Raw genomic sequence first — 22,375 nt, 5'->3', positions numbered from 1 at the left:
TTAGGGACTAGTGCCTAGAATAATCACTCTAATTTTTTAATATATATTTTTATTGATTTCAGAGAGGAAGGGGGAGAGAGAGGGAGAGGGAGTGGGGGAGAGAGAGAGAGACAGAGAGAGAAAGAGAGGAACACCAATGATGAGAGAGAATCATTGATCGGCTGCCTCCTGCACGCCCCCTACTGGGGTGGAGCCCACAACACGGGCATGTGCCCTTAACTGGAATCGAAGCCATGACGCTTCAGTCTGAAGGCTGACACTCTATCCGCTGCGCCAAACCAGCTAGGGCAATAACTCTAATTCTTAAACTGTATAAAGGTGCAGAGGATTATTTGGGGCAAAGGTACTGTGTGCAGAGTGAGTGATCAGTATGTACTTGCATCACCTTCGCCCCTTGCAGAACTGAACTTACAGACCTTTTACACCAGGAGAGAATTAGCATCCACCAGAATTGTTATTTTTTACTATGTGATCACTAATCATTAATATCTCTTAGACATTTCAGAAAATGGCACATTTTCCATTCCTGACAGATCTAGCTTATAGCAATATCATTGGGGAAGCAAGTTTAGGGTTTGATTTTTGATGGACAAAGAGTTTATTTGCTTTTCAAAGCTATCTTTTAGAATACATTTTTCCTCTTGCCCTGAAGCTACCTCTTGGAGAGGTGCACTGTTAAGTTTAGGCTATATGTATGTTCACATGCCTGATTATACCACATTTATCTTTTTTGGAAAGTTAATTTTTAGCAATCAGATAACATGTTTATCTAACTTGCCAAGAATAGGCACATTGGGCTTCTGTTTTGTTCCTTGTTTGGAATGTTTCTTATCTCCTCCTCATTCTTCTAAATCTTAACCATCCTTAAATCTCCTTTCTCCCATGGCTCTCTCACCCGGAAATGATATTTTTTCTCTTTCATTCATTTATTTAGCAAATATATACTGAGTGGTCACTTTTTGTAAGACACTGATTAGGTAACAGAAGTTATATAACAATTGTCTGTATCATATAATTTTCCACTTACAGATATGTTTCTGTATTTTATTCCCTCAGCTAAATTGCAACTTACCTATGGCTACATCCATCACCTTATTATTTCTTGCATTTCTTATAAAATTTAACAGGTGACTTCTGTTAGTAAGAGTTCAATTAATCTGATGATTATATTTGTAGACTTTCTTTAGATACACTTATGTATGCAAGACACAAATAGTTACCATTAATCACTGCACACAGAATATCCTAATACAGGTATGGGACTAAATTTTGAAGCTGTTCAAAACTCAGTCACTTCCTTATATCTACATAATCATTCCTACCTGGCATTTCCCTCCCCTTATTTTCTCTGACTCTGTTAAAATTCAGTGTGTGTGTGTGTGTGTGTGTGTGTGTGTAAGTAAACATCCTATATAATAAAAGCCTAATATGCAAATTGACTGAACATCAGAATGACCAGTCACTATGATGTGCACTGACCACCAGGGGCAGATGCTCAACACAGGAGCTGCCCCCAGCCCGCAGGCCCCAGGCTAGCCAAGGCAGATGCCAGCGGGCCCCCCCCATCCCTCCCCCGATCGACCCACCAGTCACCCCACAGAAGGAGGCGACTGGCGGCAGCGGCAGGGGGCAGGGCTGGTGAGCGGACGGCACCAGACCAAACAAGGTGGATGCCAGCGGGGGCCCCCCTGATTGCCCCGCAGGTTGCTCCACAGATTGGCCCTGATCTCTGGCCAGGTCTAGGGACCCTACCTGTGCATGAATTTCTTGCACTGGGCCTCTAGTAAACATATAAAGCATTAAGTAATCCCAGTCTCTGTCAGATTTCCATGTGGTGTACTTGAGCATAAGACCCAGTAGAAAGAGCACCGCCCTGGGAATTAGAATAGAAAGCTTCTAATCCCTCACAAATGTCCATTTCCGCCTTCACAAAATGTAGAATATGAGAGGTATTAGGCTGAGCTATGTCTCCTCTAGCTCTAAAATTATATGAGCCAAAGTAGACTAACTTCTTTGAATGCAAATCAGAAAATGGGACCTCAGAATTTAGTGTACAAATAGAGTCTGCAGCAGTTGCAAGTGTTAGCCTGCCATCTCCTCATTTTCTAGTATTTACGATGAACCATCTTTGTCAGCCCTGTTTTCCCAGTCTGGAAAGCCCTTCTCACCTCATCTGTATTTACCTAAGTCTTACTGTGTAACTGCCCTGCCTTTCCCAACTGTGCAGTCCCCTGGGTCTCATCTCCCTGAGCTGCCGTGGCACTTAACCACCCCGTTCAGCAACCCTGTTTTGTCCCAGTTATTTCTGTGTGTAATTCTTGTCTATCCTATTGGGCACAGACCATGATTTATACTCCTCTTCATGCCTCTGTGTCAAATAAGCTGATTAAATCTTGATTTTCTCTGACTCTGTTAAAATTTTTTTTTCCCCATCAAAATACGGTCACTTTAGTGAACTGCTAAATATCAGAGGCATAGGTAAAATAAAGGACATTTTTGTTTAAGTTAGATGGGTGTCAAGCTGCTTTTAATGGAATTTTTGCTTCAGACAACTTTAGGCAGCTGATTTTACCAGGAACATTTACATTAAATAGGCTACTTTAGAGTATAAACTGCTATGACCATTTTGTAGAGCAACTCATAAGTGTGTATTAAGAATCCAAAATTTTTTGTACCTGTTCATCTACCTATTTTGAGAATATATCCTAAGGAAATAATCTTAAATCAGGAAAATAAAAAAAGCTTTATATGCAAAGATGTTCATAATAGGATAACTTGTATTATCATTGTCCAAAAATAAGTGAATGGGCAAATACATTATATACATATGAGAGAATTTATATAACCACTAAAAATGTAGTTGGCAAAATTTGTATCAACATAGAGAAATGTTATAATGTTAAATAAAAAAAGTCAGGGTATAAAATTTCACATATAGCATGATGAAAACAATATGCAAAAATATGATTAGAAAAAAAAATAAAGGAGAATATACCCAAATGTTCCTCTTTTTCCCCATTGACCCCCTTCAGCGCATCCCCAGAGGAGTTATTTTTTAATGGCAGAATTGCAATTTGAATTTCTTTTCTTTCTCTTTCTACATTTTTTTTTTCTGTTTTCCTAATTGCTAAAATAGAGTCCAAATTAGCAAGGTCATTTTAAAGTTGAGGCCATCAAGGATTTAAGTTTCAAGCAGAATATTTTTAGAGTTTAAATATCTTAGCGATTTAGTGTCTGAAGCATGTGTAGTTGTCTAAATAGAAGTTCAGTCTTTTTTTTCTCTTTCCCTCTTTAAGTGTTGTCAAGTCCAAAGAATGATCTAACCACTTGGTTGGTCACTGTTTTGAGCCCTTTCCTCAAACTTTCCAGTTCCTGATGCCCCATGGAATCCTGGGGCTGTTTGGATTTCAGCAGAGTTGAGAATAAGCAGCGAATGGAGAGCCTCCCAGGCTTCTTTCCTCCACCTTATGGCCAGAATACCAACTAGTTCAGAACGTTCTCCATCAGTCCTGTCTCCAGCAAAGGCAGAAACACTGGATATGGTGCACTCATGTTAGGCTGGTCAGGCTGTCAGAGATTTTTGGTGGCCTTTTCACATCAAGGAATGTAGAGACAGGGTAAGTTAAGCCATGGATACATAGATGCTGAGGCAGCTACTGGGGCTAGCAATCAAGTACATAGATGCATTTTGCTTAACGCTGGACTAAATGTGCATGGCACTGAGCTTTAAATCTGCTTAAACTTCCTATTTAGCAATATCTGCCTTAGGATGACTGGTGTATTTTAATCAGGTTATATGGGCACAAAGAAACAATTATTGCAAACAGGATCAGATAATACCACTAAAAAGGGAAAGAGAATATCCTGAGAGACAGAACTGAAACTTAAGTGATAGAAAATGAAACGAAACTGAAACTTAGCCAGCAAAGCTATTTAAAAAAAAAAAAGTCCTGATTTTAACTGAGTCCTCGCAGGTAACTATTTATGAGCCAGGATTGCCACAAGTAAAATAAATAAATGTCTTAAATTTTCCTAAGTTACAGTGGTACTCAAAATAAAAAATGTAACCAGCCAAAGTGACCTCGCTGAAGTCATTTAACCTGAGTTTCAGTTCACTCATCTGTGAAAATAGGGGTGACTGTACACATCAGCCTATATTAAATACAGAATCTCAGTGCTCAAAGGGGAAGCTCATCGGACCAACTCCCTCCACTGGTACAGGGCCTTATTTTTGTCATGCTTCTTCCCAGTCTCCTCGCATTCAGGGCTACATCTCTTCTGTCCATAGAGTGAGCTCTCATGGCAGCCAGAATTTCTGCAAGGCCCGCTGTGAGGGAGGGGACAAGAGGAGAAAGGCTGGGAAGACATTAAACTGATCTCGCTTCAGAAGATGTGGGGACAGCTGAGCGGTCCAAGGCATCTCAGATGCGGCACAAGCATTCATCATTGTCACAGAGGGAACCTGTGGTGATATAAAGGGACAACGAAGCCAGGAAGCAGAGACAGGGATGAGCACCATCAGATGTATGACCTGTGGAGATAGGATACCATTCTCAGAAGAGTGCTGTGCTTGTTTAAAAATTGCTATCTTGAAATTCTTTTTGCTATCTTGAAATTCTTTTTTTAAATTGTTTAAACTTTAAGTGTCTTATACTTTAAACTTTAAAGTATTACATATGTCTCCTTTTTTCCTGATTGACACCTCCCCTCCCCCCCCCACCACCACTCCTACCCCCGAGGGCAGGCCCCCACCGCTCCAGTGTCTGTGTCCATTGGTTATGCTAATATGCATGCATACAAGTCCTTTGGTTAATCTGTAACCGCCCCCCCTTGTCTCTGAATCTATTTTTGTTCATCAGTTTATGTTGATCATTATATCCCACATATGCGATCATGTGTCATTTATCTTTCTACGACAGGTTTATTTCGCTTAGCATAATGCTCTCCAGCTCCATCCATGCTGTTGCAAATGGTAAAAGTTCCTTCTTTTTTTTATAGCAGCGTAGTATTCCATTGTGTAGATGTGCCACAGTGCTGTTGTTTTTTTGTTTTTACCAGCACAGAAGTCTTTTATATTTATTCCCACTTATCATGCCATGAATTCATAGGGAATGGGTTCCAGCAGCTCAGGCTCCTTTCCATTGGTTCTCACAAAGTGTTCTTCTCTGGGTGGAGCAGGCTGACACTTCAGTTGAATCCAGGTACCTTTCTTTTTGGCTTCCTTCTTTTTCTGATCACTTTTATTTTTTTAATTTATTTTTATTTTTTCTTTATTGATTAAGGTATTACATATGTGTCCTTATCCCCTCATTGCCCCTCCCAGCCCACTCCTGTTCATGCCCTCACCTCCCCCCCACCCCCCCGCCCGTGTTTGTGTCCATTGGTTATGCTTATATGCATGCATACAAGTCCTATGGTTGATCTCTCCCCCTTCCTTCACACGTTTCAGGAAGCTGTCTCGGCTCTTAGAGTGCTTAATATACTCAATACGTACATGAACTCTCTTGGCAAGAATCTTGCCCTTAACTTGCTTGTTCACAATAATGCCCACTGCATGCTGGGTGACATTGCAGACCCCTCCAGTTTTGCCATGGTAACATTTGTGGGGCATTCCTTTTTGAACAGTGCCCATTCCCTTGATGTCCACAATATCACCTTCCTTGTAGATTCACATGTATGTGGCCAAAGGAACAATTCCATGTTTTCTGAAAGACCTAGAGAACATATAGCGGGTGCCTCTCACTTTTCCCTTTGTTAGTCATTTTGGCAAATTACTGGAAGATAGCGGTTCTGGCTAAAAGGCTGTACCGCAGTTTTTTTAATCCACTCACCTGCTGATGGGCATTTAGCTTGAAATTCTTAATAATCTTTTAACAGAGGGCCCCAAATTTCACTTTGCACCAAGCTCCACAAGTTATGTAGCCAATCCTGGTATGACACCCGAGACTTGTTCAGCATCAGGCTGTGGGAAAATGAGGAGGGGCACACAGGGAGATCAGGCATGGCCCTGGCATGTGTGACTTCTCCCAAGCCCGATACATGGTAGGACAGGTCTCCACTGTGCTTCCTGCCCCTGCGAATTTGTGGGGCCTGGGACTCAGTCCACAGAGCTTGCTCCACAGAGGTGTCTGGGAGAGGGGCGAAGGCCTGGCTGTTGTCATTTTTCCTTTTATTTTGTTGAATTGAAGTTCATATAACATAAAAGTAACCATTTTAAAGGATAGAGTTCAACGACATTTAGTACACTCACAAGGTTGTGCAACCATCGCCTCTATCCGGTTCCAAAACGGTTTCATCAACTAAAAGGCAGCCCTGTCCCCATGATGCAGTCACTCCCTAATCCCTCCTCCCCTCAAACTCTGGCAACCACTAATTTGCTTTCTGTCTCTATGGATTTACCTAGTCTGGATATTTCATATAAATGGAAGCATACAATAAGTGATCTATTTGTCTGGCTTCTTTTCCCTAGCATAATATATTTGAGGTTCATCCATATTGTAGAATGTAGCATTTAGCATTGTGGCATTAGGGCTGAATTATATTCCATTTTATGTATATACCACATTTTGTTTATCCTTGCATCCACTGATGGATACGTAGGTTTATTTCCACTTTTTGGCTATTGTGAATGGTGCTGTAACGAACATTCATGTACATGTATTTGTTTGAGTCTTGTTTTCATAGGATGCTGGATCATATAGCTAATTCTGTGTTTAACTTTTTGAGGAACCACCAAACTGTTCCTCACAGTGGCTGCACCATTTTACATTCCCACCAGCAATGTATAAGGGTTCCAATTTCTCCACATCTTAAAAGCAACACTTGTTCATTTCCATTTTTCCTAATTGTAGCCATCCTCATGGGTGTGAAGTATATCTCACTGTGGTTTTGATTTGACTAATGATCTTGAGCATCTTTTCATGTGCTTGTTGGTCATTTAATATATCTTCTTTGGAAAAATGTTTATTTAAGTCTTTTGCCCATTTTAAAATTCTGTGATTTGTCTTTCTGTTGTTGAGTTCTTTATGTGTTCTGGATACAAGTCCCTTAACTGATACATGTTTTGTAAATATAGTTCTTCTGTTATGTAGATAGTCTTTTCACTTTCTTGATAGTCCTTAGATGCATAAAAGTTTTTAATTTTTTTTTAATATATTTTATTGATTTTTTACAGAGAGGAAGGTAGAGGGATAGAGAGTTAGAAACATCGATGAGAGAGAAACATCGATGAGAGAGAAACATCGACCAGCTGCCTCCTGCACATCTCCTACTGGGGATGTGCCCACAACCCAGGTACATGCCCTTGACCAGAATCGAACCTGGGACCCTTCAGTCCGCAGGCCGATGCTCTATCCCCTGAGCCAAACCAGTTTCGGCAAGTTTTTAATTTTTATGAAGTCTAATTTGTTTTTCTTTGGTTGCTTATACTTTTATGTCATTTCTAAGAATCCATTGCCAAATCTGCAGTGAAGAATATTTACCCCTATATTTTCTTCTAAGAGTTTTAGAGCTTCTAGATTTAGGTCTTTGATCCATTTTGAGTTAATTCTTGTATATGTTGTAAAAGAGAGGTCCAGGTTCATTCTTTTGCTTGTAGATACCCAGTTGTCCCAATGCCATTTATTGAAAAGCTATTCCCTATTTTACTGTTTTGGCACCCTTTCAATTAACCATAGATCTATGGGTTCAGATATGAGCTCTCAATTAGAATTGATTTACATGTCTTATTATTTTTAATTGGTGTGGATGGAATATATCAGAATGGGCTGCAACCTACCTTGCACAGTCATGATAACATATCAATACATTATGGCCAAAGATCAGATACACAGCACTTGTTATATTTGATAAAAGAGTAGAGCTGTTAACATTAAGCACAAATATTAGAACCACATGTGCTGAGACAATAATCTAGGGACCTTTACAAAAACTTGAAATAAATATATATATTTATATATTTATGGTTCTCATCTTAGTGGATTAACTGCTCTACAAGTACAAGTGAACATAGAAGACAGGTCCCTGGAGGAAAATGCAAACAGTTCAGAATGTGGCACACCCTACATAAAACCAGGAAGGAATTATGATGCATTTGCCTGAAGCTATTTTAAATCATTCCCCCTATCTTTAGTGTGGTAACATAACAATTTACTTTTCTCTCTCTAACAAAGTGGTCAAGCTTTCTAGGAATAAATTTAGTTCAAGTGAATTCAATCAAATGGCCTATGTAAATATATTTTATTATTTACTATTTAAATTTTAACTAAATTATTAATTTACTATGAATTATCACGTATGCTTATATTATTTAAGTATAATCTATTGTTATGTTATTACTTATGTTTATTGTTCATTGTAATTATTAGTAATTCTTAATTCATTAAAATGCCTAAAATTATTTTTTAACTCAACAATTTACTGAGTGTTTACTTTGTGTCCCATGCTAGATAAGGACATTTGCTCATTCATGCAACAAACATTGTCTGAGCACACACACCGCCCAGGCACGAGGTTGGACAGGAACATCCCTGCCTTTCTGCAGCTGCTGGGTCCTTGGTCAATACTGTGAAGCACGAGGCAGCAGAGATTGCAAAATGTTTACAGGCTCCACCTGCCTGGGCTCCATTGACTCTGTCCTAGTCCAAGCTAGTCAAGCCCACAGCCTCTCAGCTTAGCCCAGGCATTCAGAAGTTGTTCATACGGAATTTTACGAGGAGACTAAGGGAAACCCCAAAAGAATGAGAACATAAAAGAAACACCAAAGCAGAGAAATAGACATACTTACTGGACATGGATGGGCCATTTATCTGGATGGAACAAGAGTTCTTCATTCAGTCTTACCAAGAGAATCTTTCCGCAGACCCCAGTGTTCCACACCATCCCCAATACTGCTGGCACATTCCTTCCTTTGGCTGCCAGCCCCTTAGAAGGCTCTGCAAGGGAAGGATTAGACCTGGAAGCTAATAGGCTATTCTAGTTAGAAGTCAGAATATTCAGACTCTCTTTAGGGGTAACTAATTTAGGAATAACACCTCCTAGAGCCCTAGGCCAGTGGTCGGCAAACTCATTAGTCAACAGAGCCAAATATCAACAGTACGACGATTGAAATTTCTTTTGAGAGCCAAATTTTTTAAACTTAAACTATATAGGTAGGTACATTGTTATTAACTTAATTAGGGTACTCCTAAGGCTTAGGAAGAGCCACACTCAAGGGGCCAAAGAGCCGCATGTGGCTCACAAGCCGCAGTTTGCCAACCACGGCCTTAGATCAACCCCTAACCTGCAGGGGTGTGGGCAATGGTACACAAAGAGAGGCCTGAATGCCATATGTCTATAAATCGAATTATAAATCAAGCTAACAGATTGTTAAATGGCATTTATATTCTTCTTCTTTGACAAATATAACTGCATAATGACATGGAAAATAGGTTCCAATTTAGAATTCCCTACTCCTGCCTGTGGCCTGCCCATTACTCTTCTTGCTTTACTTCAGGAAGAACCTATCACATGTGTGTGGACACTCCAGCCAACCTGTCCAAGTTCTGTATCATTTCTTACAGCTGCATTGGAATCAACAATTATCTTAATTGCCGAAACCGGTTTGGCTCAGTGGATAGAGCGTCAGCCTGCGGACTGAAAGGTCCCGGGTTCGATTCCGGTCAAGGGCATGTACCTGGGTTGCGGGCACATCCCCAGTAGGGGGTGTGCAAGAGGCACCTGATCGATGTTTCTCTCTCATCGATGTTTCTAACTCTCTATCTCTCTCCCTTCCTCTCTGTGAAAGATCAATAAAATATATTTAAAAAAAAAAACAAAAAACAAACAAACAAACAAACAATTATCTTAATAAAAAATCAAATTTTAAAAAAATGAGGAAGAGAGAGGAATGAAGAGAGAGAGTCTGTGTGCATGTCTGAGTGTGTGCAGCTCGGCCCCTAGACCCACACTCGAGGTGCCCTGTGCTGGCTGCCTGCTTCAGAGGACGCCCTGTGGCCACCTTCAGCCTGGCCCCCTCCTCACAGGACACAGAGCCCACAGGCTGAGGGGCCTTGTCTAGAACTGGCTCAGGGCTCCCCCATCCAAACCAGGGCCTCGGAATGCTCTGCTGAAACAGACGCCAGCCCACCTCCAGGGCCTGTCTGGGCCTTTTCCTTCGCCTTCCTCCTGAGTCAGTCTCGCTGCACTGCCTCTCCGTGTACCTCTAGGCCCAGGGGTGGGCCAAGCCGTGGCTGTTTGCAGAGAGTATGAATAGAACTCGATTTGGAAAATGAAGACTTAGACTGTTGGCAACTCCCCATGGCAGCGACCAGGTGGAGGAGGGGAACAGACACATTTGTTTCTCTCCCTTTTAGCCATACAATTCTGGAAAGGAGAGTGAGAGGAAGGCAGAGCCAGCCCTTAATACACTCCCTGAACTCCAGTGAGTGGGCCCTGGTTCATAAAACACGTGGGAAGCAAAGATCAACTGTTTCTGCTCCAATCAAGCACAAACAATTGTGACATCCAACAAAATGTCAGGCACCAACCCAACAATTAAAACACATAAATCTGAAATAGAACCAGGCATGTCTCATTTCATGCTTCAAATCATGAGCTGATTGTACTTCTCTGCAAAGAAGGGCCATCAGTTTTGGCATTTAACACCCGACAGTTCCAAGTACTGTAACCTTTCCTAGGTCCTTCTGGCCCTGCCAGGACATCTGACCAGGAGGCCCACAGACGAGAGGCTGTTTCTTGTGTCAAGTCCTTCAGATACGAGGGTTTCCTGATGCATGTAACAACCCCGTTCTCTGAGGATGAGGTGAACCCAAGCCTTGGCTGTTATGGCCTGGACCAGTGACGGCAAACCTTTTGAGCTCGGCGTGTCAGCATTTTGGAAAACCCAACTTAACTCTGGTGCCGTGTCACATACAGAAATTTTTTGATATTGGCAACCATAGTAAAACAAAGACTTATATTTTTTATATTTATTTTATATATTTAAATGCCATTTAACAAAGAAAAATCAACCAAAAAAACAAGTTCTCGTGTCACCTCTGACACGCGTGTCATAGGTTCGCCATCACTGGCCTAAACCGTGGTCAGCAAACCGCAGCTCGCGAGCTACATGCGGCTCTTTGGCCCCTTGAGTGTGGCTCTTCCACAAAATACCACGTGGGGGCACGCACGTACAGTGCGATTGAAACTTCGTGGCCCATGCGCAGAAATCGGTATTTTGTGGAAGTGCTGGTATTTTGTGGAAGAGCCACACTCAACGGGCCAAAGAGCCGCATTTTGCCGACCATTGGGGAGGAGATAGAACATAGGGATGAGCTGATCTCAGAGTACAGTTCAGAAGAAATTTCTGGATGTTTGATATTAGTTACAAAATCATCTGTCAACCACCAACTGCTGCCTGTTGTAGAGTTGGGAGCATTTCTTTTTCTGTTCCAGCCTAATTTATATTTCACAGTGGACTTCTAGAATCAAATCTTAGGTATTTCAGCACTGCCTACCGTCCCTCCCAAAAGGACTTAAAAGCAGCTTATCTCCCACTAAGGTTAATTCTTCAAAATGCATTTGTATTAGCCAGCCCAAATTCCTCTTGGGAAAGTGTCAGAGAAAATAAATTATTGAGGAGGGAGAGGCATAGTTAAGCTTGAGGACACTTGGGTCCGAGTGTAGTGGAGACATCTTTTTGCTTATGGCCATGGTGGAGGGAAAGGTGTAACACTTCAAAAAATCATTTCCAGAGGATTGTTCTGGAGAACAGGGCCTGACACACAGAAGGGGCTCCACAAATATTTGCTGAAGAGAGTGGACTCTCCCACCTGTGAAAGGGACTGGGTGGCTGCTGCCCTCTATCACATATATTATTGTTTCCTACATGAGCTGTGTTGGAAATGACTGGATCTAGGCCTACCACACTCCTCTCAGTCTGGAGAGAATTGCGAGCTCCTCCAGGGCAAGGAAGAGGCCTGATTTGTTTGTTTTTGTTCTGTTTTTTAAATTATTGATTTGAAAGGGGGGAACGGGAGGGAGGGAGAGAGAGAGAGAGAGAGAGAGAGAGAGAGAAACATACTAGTAAATTTGTTGTTCCATTTATTTATGCATTCATTGGTTGATATTTGTATGTATCTGGACCAGGGAATTGAACCTGCAACCTTAGCCTATCAGGACAATGCTCTAACCAACTGAGCTACCTGGCCAGGGCCTGGGCTCATTGGTATTGATGTCCTAAGAACAAGGCACCACACCTGGCATCTGGTAGGCACTAAACAAATGTTGAAAAGAATCTGCAAGCATGTTTTCCCCAGCTTCCTCCAAGTCATCTATTAGAACGTTGAGCAGTGAAAGATCAAGGACAGATCTATTGATCCTCCAGGTTGACAATAATTTATTAATCCATAGTGGACCGATATTCTGTCTAAAAAGGAGGAGACTTTGCGAGGACATGACAGTTTTGTTCAAATACTAGAAAGGTTGTCCCAGGGCCAAACTGGAAACCAATATCTCCCCAAAAGAGTATTGGTAAGGGCGTGGTAAAAGGGCATTCTCATTACTGCTAGAATAAGGGTAAAGGTACAATCTTTATAGGACAAATTTGGTAATGTGTATGAAGAGTCCTAAATATGTGCAGTTGACCCAGGAATTTCAGCAATAAAGGCTAAAAGAAATCATGATATAGTCATTAAATGCAATATTATACAGCTATTACAATGATGAGATAGAGTTATATTTATTTGAATGAAAATATGTTTGTATTACATGGTTAAGTAGAAAAAAGCAGGATATAAGTGGTACCACTTTAATAGAAATATAGATGTATGTAGATGGAGAAAGAGACAGAGAGAGAGAGATACATTCTTGAAGAATGCTATATATCAAAATACTAATAGTGGTTAGCAAGAATACAACTAATTTAACATTTTTATCTTTATGTGTTATATCTAAACTTTTAACTATGGATATGTGATTCTATAGTCACAGTAATAATAATAATAGCAATAATGAAAATTAGGACTGAGGAAAAACGTGTTCCTACTGTTTATTAAGTCGGCATGCTTTCTCCTACCCAAAGTGCTCAGCTAGAGATGAAATGGTTGCTGGGCTGGATGTTGTGGGAGGTATGCCAGAATGGAAGAGGCCAAAGCCACTTCCAACAGGAGATCCTCTGATTCCATTAAGAAAGAGGGTGGCTAGAGAATGTGTATCAGTTCTTGGCACACTTTGTCAGCCAAATATACTTTTTGAGAAATGATATTTTAGCCCCGCTGGTGTGGCTCAGTGGTTGAGCATCAGACTATGAAACAGGAGGTTACGGTTCGATTCCCGGTCAGGGCTCATGCTCGAATTTTGGGTTCAATCCCCAGTAGGGGGTATGCAGGAGGCAACCGATCCATATTTCTTTCTCATCATTGATGTTTCTCTCTCTCCCTTCCTCTCTGAAATCAATAAAAACATATTTTTTAAATGATATTTTAAAAGTCTTTGGAAAGCTATTTTGTTTTTGATGATGAGGATGTCTCTTAAAATCCAAAGTTCTAGTCTTTTTGTTGTTGTTGTTAATGCTCACCCGAGGGCATTTTTCCATTGATTTTTAGAGAGAGTGAAAGGGGGGGGAGAGACAGAGACAGAGACAGAGAGACATCAATGTGAGAGACATATCGGAGGCCAGGGATCAAGCCTGCAACAGAGGTACATGCCCTTGACCAGAATTGAACCCAAGATCCTTCAGTCTGAGGGCCAGTGCTCTATCCACTGAGTCAAACTGGCCAAGGCCAAAGTTATAGTCTTAATATTTGCCTCTTCTATAACTTCTTAAAGAGCAACAACGTAAGAATTGGAATATTCTCATTTTGCTATCTGCTTTGGCACATAATAGCTTTATATCTGGCCCTGAAAACAGAAATGTTTGCTTCTCATCCCACTGCCTACAATGTACACTCCATGAGGGTAGGGATTTGATTTGGTTGGTTCCAGAGCCCAAAGGAGTGTCTGGCACACAGAAGTCACTCAGTAAGTTCTTTTTTAATAAAAAATGAATGTTGGCAGAATAAAATATGCAACTTGGAAGAAAGCTGCTTTGCAAACACATGCTTTTGCTGTATTCATTTTAATTACTTTTAAAACATGGGTTTGTGACCAGAATTCCAAAACAAAAACTCAGTCTTTTCAAAAATGTAATAAAAATGTTCAAATCACTAACATCCGTTAAGAGTCAGGCATGGCCTTCACACAGCCATATATTAAAAAATGAAGACTACTGATTATGCTTTGGATAAGCACTGTTCAGTAGAGCTTTCTGTGACAAGGGGGATAGTCTCTGGCTGCATTCTCCAGTATGGCAACCACTAGCCATCTGAGGTACTCGAAATGGGGCTGGTTGAGAACAAGGAGCTGAATTAAATTTTGTTTAATTCTAATTAATTTAAATTTAAACAGCCACGTATGGTTGGTGGATACTATACTGGATAGTGCACCTCATGATCAAACTTCTTATCTTAGTGTATGTAACAAGGTAAATACTGTGTGTTTACAAAGATACTGTATGTAAGCATGAAACCATTACTGCAATCCAAATGGAATTTTGTACTGAGAGGAGATGGAACTAAACTCAGGAAACCAGTATCCATGACAGTAGAGTATCTTTCATGGGCTTAAAAAATGTCTTTACCACACAGCCTTGCTAATCTCCGGTAGTCCTGCTACACTCTGGACATTCCACACATTTATTTGTATCCAAATAAGGTTCATAAAAGTTACAAAATCCAAAGCAATGATCTGTGCAGTGCATACTGTCAGCATTAGACCAAGAAGAGTGATTTGCATGAAAAGTATTATTTTTGTCCTTGAGTGTCCTTTTTATTAGTTGATTATTGTATAATACTTGGGCAAGTCACATACCCCCTGACCTTGCTTTGGTAATATTGGTTATAAATAAAGGGTTTTGCTTGTTTGATTTTCTTTAACGGATCCCATGACATTACCTGGAAAGCAGAGAACAGCACTGATGAACTAACTGAATGCAGAACCGAGGCAACCCATTCAGGAGAGCCACATTTATGCAATGTTCTCTTTTAAATCAACTGTGCACTTACTATAATTCTTCATCGTATTGATGTATCACTGTCCCATGGCTGTTCTTAGTGATATAGATGTTACTGTAGGTCAAAGAACAGAAAGCAATTTAGGAGAAAAGCAAAAATGGAGGGAGAACAAAAATATATATTGAGTCTCTGTTGTTTTAAAACTGCAAACACATCTGAACAGGCCCATGCATCAAGGTATGCAGTTATGGGGGCCCATATCAGCAGGCAGCTCTGCCCTATGGCAGTCTTTTGTTCTCTCTCTCTCTCTCTCTCTCTCTCTCTCTCTCCTTTCTGTTAATCCTCACCTGAGGATATCTTTCCATTGATTTTCAGAGACAGTGGAAGGGAGAAGAGAAGGGGAAGGGAGAGAGGGAGAGAGAGAAACATCCATGTGAGAGAAACACATTGATTGGTTGCCTCCTGCACAAACCCTGACCAGGGCGGGGATGAAACCTGAAACCAGGTACATGCCCTTGACCTGAAATCGAACCCACAACCATTCCATGCTAGGGCCAATGCTTTAACCACTGAGCATTGCCAGCCAGAGCAGCCTTTGCTCTCTTTATACTCTCAAAAATTATTGGAACTCCAATGGGTTTTGATTTATGTGAGTTATAGTGCTATAGTTATTTATTCTGTTATAAATATTTTGAAAGGTTATTGAATCATTTAAAAGCAACAATAAATATATTATTTGTTAACATAAATTACTTATTTTTATGAATAATAGCTATATTTTCCCAAACCAAAAAATACTTATTGAGAAATGTGGCATTGTTTTACATTTTTGCAAATCTCTTTAATATTAGGCTTAATATCTCTTTAATATTAAACAGCTGGATTCTCCCATCTACTTCTGCATTCACTCTGTTGTAATATGTTATTTCAGTTTAAATATGTGAAAAAAAAATGTCTGGCCTTGTACAGATACATAAGAGTTTGGAAAAGAGAAAAATTTTCACAGCCTTTTTATATAATTGCAGATATTCTTCTTTGAAACCTCACCAAAATTAGCCAAGCAATGGTTCCTTACGTTGAGTTGCAATGTGGAATCTGAAACTGCATCAGTGAAATTTGCCTACTCAGTTGCATTAACCTATTGCTCTAGCTGGCACTTTGGACGGATCTTTCATCTGTGCCCACGCATAATCTTATAACATCATGCCTTGACTATTTGGAAAATATTGGTTTACTGAGGAATGGAGATCTTCCAAATGTTGACCCATTTCATTACACAATATCAAAAGAACACTCATTCAGATCAGCACCAATCTCATCAGAAAAGCCTTTAAGTCTTGGGAAGCTGCCAAACTGATTTTTTAAAATCAAATTTTTGCTTACAAGCCCGAAAGAAACAAATACCCTTCGCTGGTTTTCCTTGGTGTGACAAGCTCGCTTGGTTCATTTTCAAAAACATGGCTGACAAGCTGTCAGGTCTGAACAACCAGAGTTGCCAGTTGTTCTTTCAAGTAAAAAGAGTTCCATGAAAAAAGCAGTTAGTTTAGTTCACAACTCAAACAACTGTGCGAGCACTTTTCCTGGAGATGACCATGGTGGCAGCAGAGGTGTGGCTCAGTGGGCTGGGCATTGTACCATGCACCGAAAGGTAGTGGGTTCCTCCCAGTCAGTGCACATGCCTGGGTTGTGGGCTTGGTCCCCAGTAGGGGGCGTGCAGGAGGCAGCCAATGGATGTTTCTCTCTCACATTGATGTTTCTCGCTTTCTCTCCCTCTCCTTTCCTCTCTCTCTCTAAAAAAAAATACACACACATACAAAAACAACAACAACAGCATGTGTTTACTTTTAATTCTAAGAAGCTTATTGTAGCCTCTTCATGGGTTTGGGGTCCTGACAGGAAGGAACAATATACTGAATAGATCTCACTTATTTTTTAGTTTTAGATCTTAAAAATGCTTCACCTCAACAGTGATGCCATTGGTCAATTGTTGAATTATGTGGGTGTGTGTTATGGTTTCTAGATCCCAAATAAAAATCCAAGTGATGCAGTAAAAGGTTATATTTATCTGTGAGGCCCACAAAAGGTAGAGTGTTTTAATAAAAGATGAAAAATGTAAGTCTTGAGAACATAGACTTCAAAGATATATGAAATATTAAAATAAAAATAAGCTCACCCTCAGATACTAGAAAGTCAGACATGATAGAAGGAAAAAATAAGAGTTTATAGTTTATGAATCATTCCTCCTCCACACTACTCAACACTTTTCTCATAAAGCTCTTGTTTCATTGTGGTGTGGGTATTTATTTACATGGCTTGTTCTACATTAAATTTTCATTACTCAGGGATAAATCCCAGGTTTTGTTTACCTCAGTATCTGCAGTACCCAGCATGGGGCTTAGAAAACAATGGATGCTCAATAAAGGTTTACTAATGGCAAGAAGACAAGAAAGTGTTTCTGAGAGAAAAATAGAGAAAGCCTGTTGAGAGACAAAATTGGAGTCTAGTACATGAAATAAAATGGTGGAATTCAGGGTTTTTATATCTTCTGAAGCAGGTGGTTATAATTTAAACTTCATGAAATGCAGGAAAGAAGAGATGCAAGCAAATACTCTGAAGTCCTAGTTTCTTACTTTCCAGGCCCAAACCTGCAGTGTAATTGTATAAATAGTTCTGAGACTTTCTCCTACTTTTCTTCCTTCCTGGAGATAATCCGCAACGTTTCTGTCTGGACACATCTCATGGTTATCCAGATGGCATTCCAAGAATCGCTTTTCTCGAAGTCTGAGATCTCGTAAGACACATTGGAATGATCTTGAGCTGGAGGAGGGGAGCAGAATTAAGTATAGACGCTGTGGAATGGAAGGAAGGGAAAGTCTGAAAGAATGCCATGGAGGAATGGTTACTTTAAAAGGCAGAAGGGACACCAAGGGTGAGATGAGGAAAACCTTATGCATATTAATCTGTCACGATCCTGATGACTCAGTGTTGGCCTGAGCTGTCTCAACATTATCCACATGTCTTAGCAGAAGTGCAAACGCTATATTAGGGATGACAAATATTTCACAGTCAGGCCTGTGTACTGCAAGACTTTCCTAACCGAAGTCAAATAGATCTGAGAGCAAATTATAATGGTGTTCAACAAAGCTAATGAGCCTTCCCTTCAGGGATGACCAGATGCTATTTTAGAAGACCCCAACTTTCACTTCAGACTCATGGTTTGATGCTAGAAATGTACTCAGAGCTTCGGGACTTTAATTTAAGGCTCTACTCCCTGTTAAAACATACCCTCCCTATACACCACTTTTTCATTCACACTCTCCGAGAGATAGCAGTACAATATAAGCTGTAGATTGATGACTTGGGGGTCAGTGAATGAACTTCAAATTTGGTCCTCAGTTTAAGTTTTTTAAGTGTATACTTCAACGTTTTTAGTACTTTCACAGACTTCTGAAACCGTGACTCTTTTTATGGATGAATACACTCCCAGGTATTGATATACCACATTTTGTTTATCCACTCACTGACTGGCAGGCATTCGAGTTGTTTCTGCCTATTGTGAATACTGCTATGAACATTCACATACAAATATTCGTTTGAATAATTTTTTTCAATTCTTTTGAGTATCAACCTAGGAGTGGAATTAAATGGCAATTCTATGTTTACCATTTTGAGGCTCTGCAGTGGCTGCACTGTTATACATTTCAGCAATGTGTGAGGATGTCAATTTCTCCAACTACTCTCCAACACTTTTATTTTTGTTGTGTGTTTTTTTATATCTTGTTTGTTTGTAATCCCCACCCGAGGATATTTTTTCCATTGATCTTTATAGAGAAGGTGGAAAGGAGGGAGGGAGGGGGAAGAGGGAGAGAGAGAGAGAGAGAGAGAGAGAGAGAGAGAGAGAGAGAAACATCAATGTGAGAGAGACACATCAACCAGTTGCCTCCCACACATAGTTGCCTCCCACACATGCCTCTGCTGGGGCCGGGGATCAAACCTGCAACCAAGGCACATGCCCTTGACCGGGAATCAAAGCCACAACACTTTGGTCTGTGGGCCAATGCTCTAACCACTGAGCAACCTGCCAGGGCTGGTTTTTAGTTTTGTTTCGATTTTTTTTATAATACTCATCCTGGTTGGTATGAAGTGGCATCTCATTGTGGCTTTGATTTGCATTGTTGTATTGATTAATGATGTTGAGCATCTTTTCATATGGCTCTTGGCCAGTTATGTATCTTCTTTGGAGAAATGTCTATTCAAGTAAGAGGGATAAATGAATTATTGAATACTCACGCAAAGGAAAATTGTGATAACAATGAAAATGACATATTGCCACTCACAGCAACACTGACATATCTCACAAGCATAATATTGAGCAAAAGAAGCATTCTAGATGGAGAAAACAGCTTGAACCAAAGCATAGGGGATGTGTACAGGGGAAAGCAAATGACTTAGTTTGAACAGAAGAAAAAGTAAAGGGAGTTTTGGGACATCGAGCAACTGTAAATCCAGACGTGGACTTTATTTCATGTCCTTGGGGGAGCTAGCGAGGGTGCTTTAGCAGAACCATGACAACATGAGGATACTCAAAAGCTTACTCTGCAGCCCTGCACAGAAAGCAGACAGGGAGATCTCCCAGTGGCTGGGGGTGTAGACGCTAAGGTCAGGATCCATTGAAATAATGCTGATTCCAAGAGCCCCCTGTTTAGAACTCTTAAAGTGGCTCCCTACTGCCCACACGATCAATTCCAAAATGCCTCCGGTGGTGCAAAAGCCCTGCCTGCTCCTCTCACTGGCCCCTGCGGTATCTCTGTGCTCTGACCGCACGGGCCTCCCTCCAGCTCAACTGTCAGGGCTGCCCCCCCATTGGGGCCTTCATGTCTGCTGCTCTCTCTCCCTGGCACTCTCCTCCCAGCACATGGCCCAGGCAACCCCTGCTCATCATTCAGATTGCAGCCTCATCGACCCTCATCGAAGCTGCCCCTGAATCTCCAATCAGGTTACACCCTCCAGTGACAGGCTCCCAGAGCAGCCTTCAGTTCTCCTGGGCATCCTTGTCATTATGTACATATTTGTAATGGTTTTCTTACTGCCTGCAACCCAAAGGGCAGGGATGCCAGGGGCTCACTCACCAGTTCAAATGCATAGCAGTAGGCTTTCCATAAATACTTGTTGACCGATGTACATGGTGAAGTATGATGAGATCCTTTCAGTAGGATGATGACAATGAGAATGACAAGGATGAGAGGGGAAATATCAATGTGGGAGCCCATGCTTGCCTTCTCCAGATTGAAGGCTCGAGAACAGGGGAACAGCAAACTGTGGGCAGGGCCAAATCGGGCCCGCTGCCTGTTTCAGGACATGCAGTTTCACAGGAGCAGAGCCGAGGTCACTCACTTAGATGCTGTGCATGGCTGCTCTCTCACTGTGCCAGAGGTGGGTAGTTGCAATAGCAAAGGCGTGCAGAGACTAAAACATTTACTGTCTGGCCCTGGGCCAAAAAGGTTTGCCAAGCACCACTGCTCTAGAAGGAGACTGCATAGAGGGTGACCATAATAATCACAGTGGTTCTCTTAATGTGGCAGGATTACAGATGAGCTTTATAGTCTTCTTAATTTTCTGTATTATTATTTTCTGCACAGAACATATTTTTATAATCAGTAAAACAATAAACGTTATTCAAAACCAGATGGAGTGTCCCACTAATTCCTTTTAGTTTATTATTATTATTATTATTATTGATTTCAGAAAAGAAGGGAGAGGGAGAGAGAAATAGAAACATCAATGATGAGAAAGAATCATTGATTGGCTGCCTCCTGCACACCCCCAAATGGGGATGGAGTTCGCAACCCAGGCATGTGCCCTTAACCGGAATCAAACCTGGAATCCTTCAGTTTGCAGGCCGATGCTCTATCCACTGAGAAAAACTGGCCAGGGCCCTTTTAGTTTTTAATTTCTAAGTGTTCTATGCCTCTTTTAGGAAAAACCTCATTAATCAGAGCAATTTTCTTTGCTGGCTTTGGAGAACACAATAAAATGGGCCTAAGTGCTACAGGGAAAATCCCTGTTCCCTCATTTCCTGCACCAGTGGGACTAGGCTTTTCTGCTATTTTATGAGTCTGGCTTTTGATTTTGAGTTCAGAGAATCAAGCTGAATATTTCTGCACATTAATTAATTAGCACAGGGAGTAAAAGTTATGCTGCAGTAACAAACAAGCCTCAAATCTCTGCTTACAACAATGGTCTATATTTTGCACATGCTATATGTACACTGCAAAAATGGAATGAAGTATTAAAAAATATTTTGTTCTCTTCCATTTAATTCCACAAATATTTTTTGAGTGCCTGTTATTATACAAGGCCCACAGCTGGCCCGGGATATAGTTGAAAATATTTTCTGATGAGTCACAAATAAATGAAAACTGGGAAGTCCATTTTCATAACATGCTATACAACAGCAGGAAAAAAAAAATCAATGAAGGCAAAAGATCATTTTCTAGTCTAGTCATTTGCATGCCACGTCTGTATTGTTTCAGATGTAAGTCCCCTTTTCTCCTTTGCGCATAAAGGTCGCCAGTGGGTGTGTGCCTGTGCCAGTGATATAGCTTGAGCAGACTCGGTGCCAGGCGCTGGCATCACCAGCCTTGGTTTTGTAACACGTTTGTGCTCGCATGACCTCAAAAGCTGTTGTGAAATTTTTTTAAACCAAACACATTTCAACTTACCGAAAACAAAAAAAGAAAATGAAAATGGGCTTTAGGCAAATAGTCCCAATCCTAGGCTAGGGCTTTTCCTAAGGAAATACTCTGTCAAAGGAATAAAACAATAGATACATGAAGATCTTTGTTACAGCTATTTGTAACAGTAAGTAGGTGAATTGTAGCACATTTACTAGACTTTTTAAAAAGTTCATGATATTGGTGAATATCTTGAATCAGTAAATATTAATAAGTATGACAGTTTTATAGATGCTTATGATTTAAGATCGAAATGGAGAATTTGGTTATGATTTATGGTTATGATTTAAGGTAAAAATGGGGGATATAGGACAAATTTCCATCTATGTTGTGCAATTATGTATTAAATATGAATACATTTTTTAAAAGCCTAGTAGGAAATAAGGCAAATGAAATGGTGGGTTGGCTAGGGGATGAGAATTTTGCATTATTTTTAAAGATTTAGGATTTCTGGTCTGGCTTTTTTGTTATTTCTTAGCACTTCAAACAATAAAACATTTTTAAAACACACAATAAAATTTATTCCCGGGAGGGACTCTGTGTCAAATTAGCTTTTTTAAACGTTGGAAATAAATGTTGTGTTGAGATGTCAATTAGCTATACTGGAAGCAC

The 22,375-nt window shown here is 40.6% G+C and overlaps 1 pseudogene; it reads right to left on the bottom strand.

Annotated features, from left to right (window-relative positions):
- Positions 1 to 5,084: 5,084 nt before the first annotated feature.
- LOC139014576 (large ribosomal subunit protein eL21-like) lies at positions 5,085 to 5,749 on the bottom strand (annotated as a pseudogene).
- Between the last annotated feature and the right edge of the window lie 16,626 nt (positions 5,750 to 22,375).

The sequence above is a fragment of the Myotis yumanensis genome, unplaced genomic scaffold (assembly GCF_028538775.1).
Source record: "Myotis yumanensis isolate MYYU_CA2020_CCGP unplaced genomic scaffold, mMyoYum1.0.hap1 SCAF_7, whole genome shotgun sequence".
NCBI lineage: Eukaryota > Metazoa > Chordata > Mammalia > Chiroptera > Vespertilionidae > Myotis > Myotis yumanensis.
The sequence above is the reverse complement of the archived record's forward strand: the minus strand, read 5'-3'. Positions and strand labels throughout refer to the sequence as shown.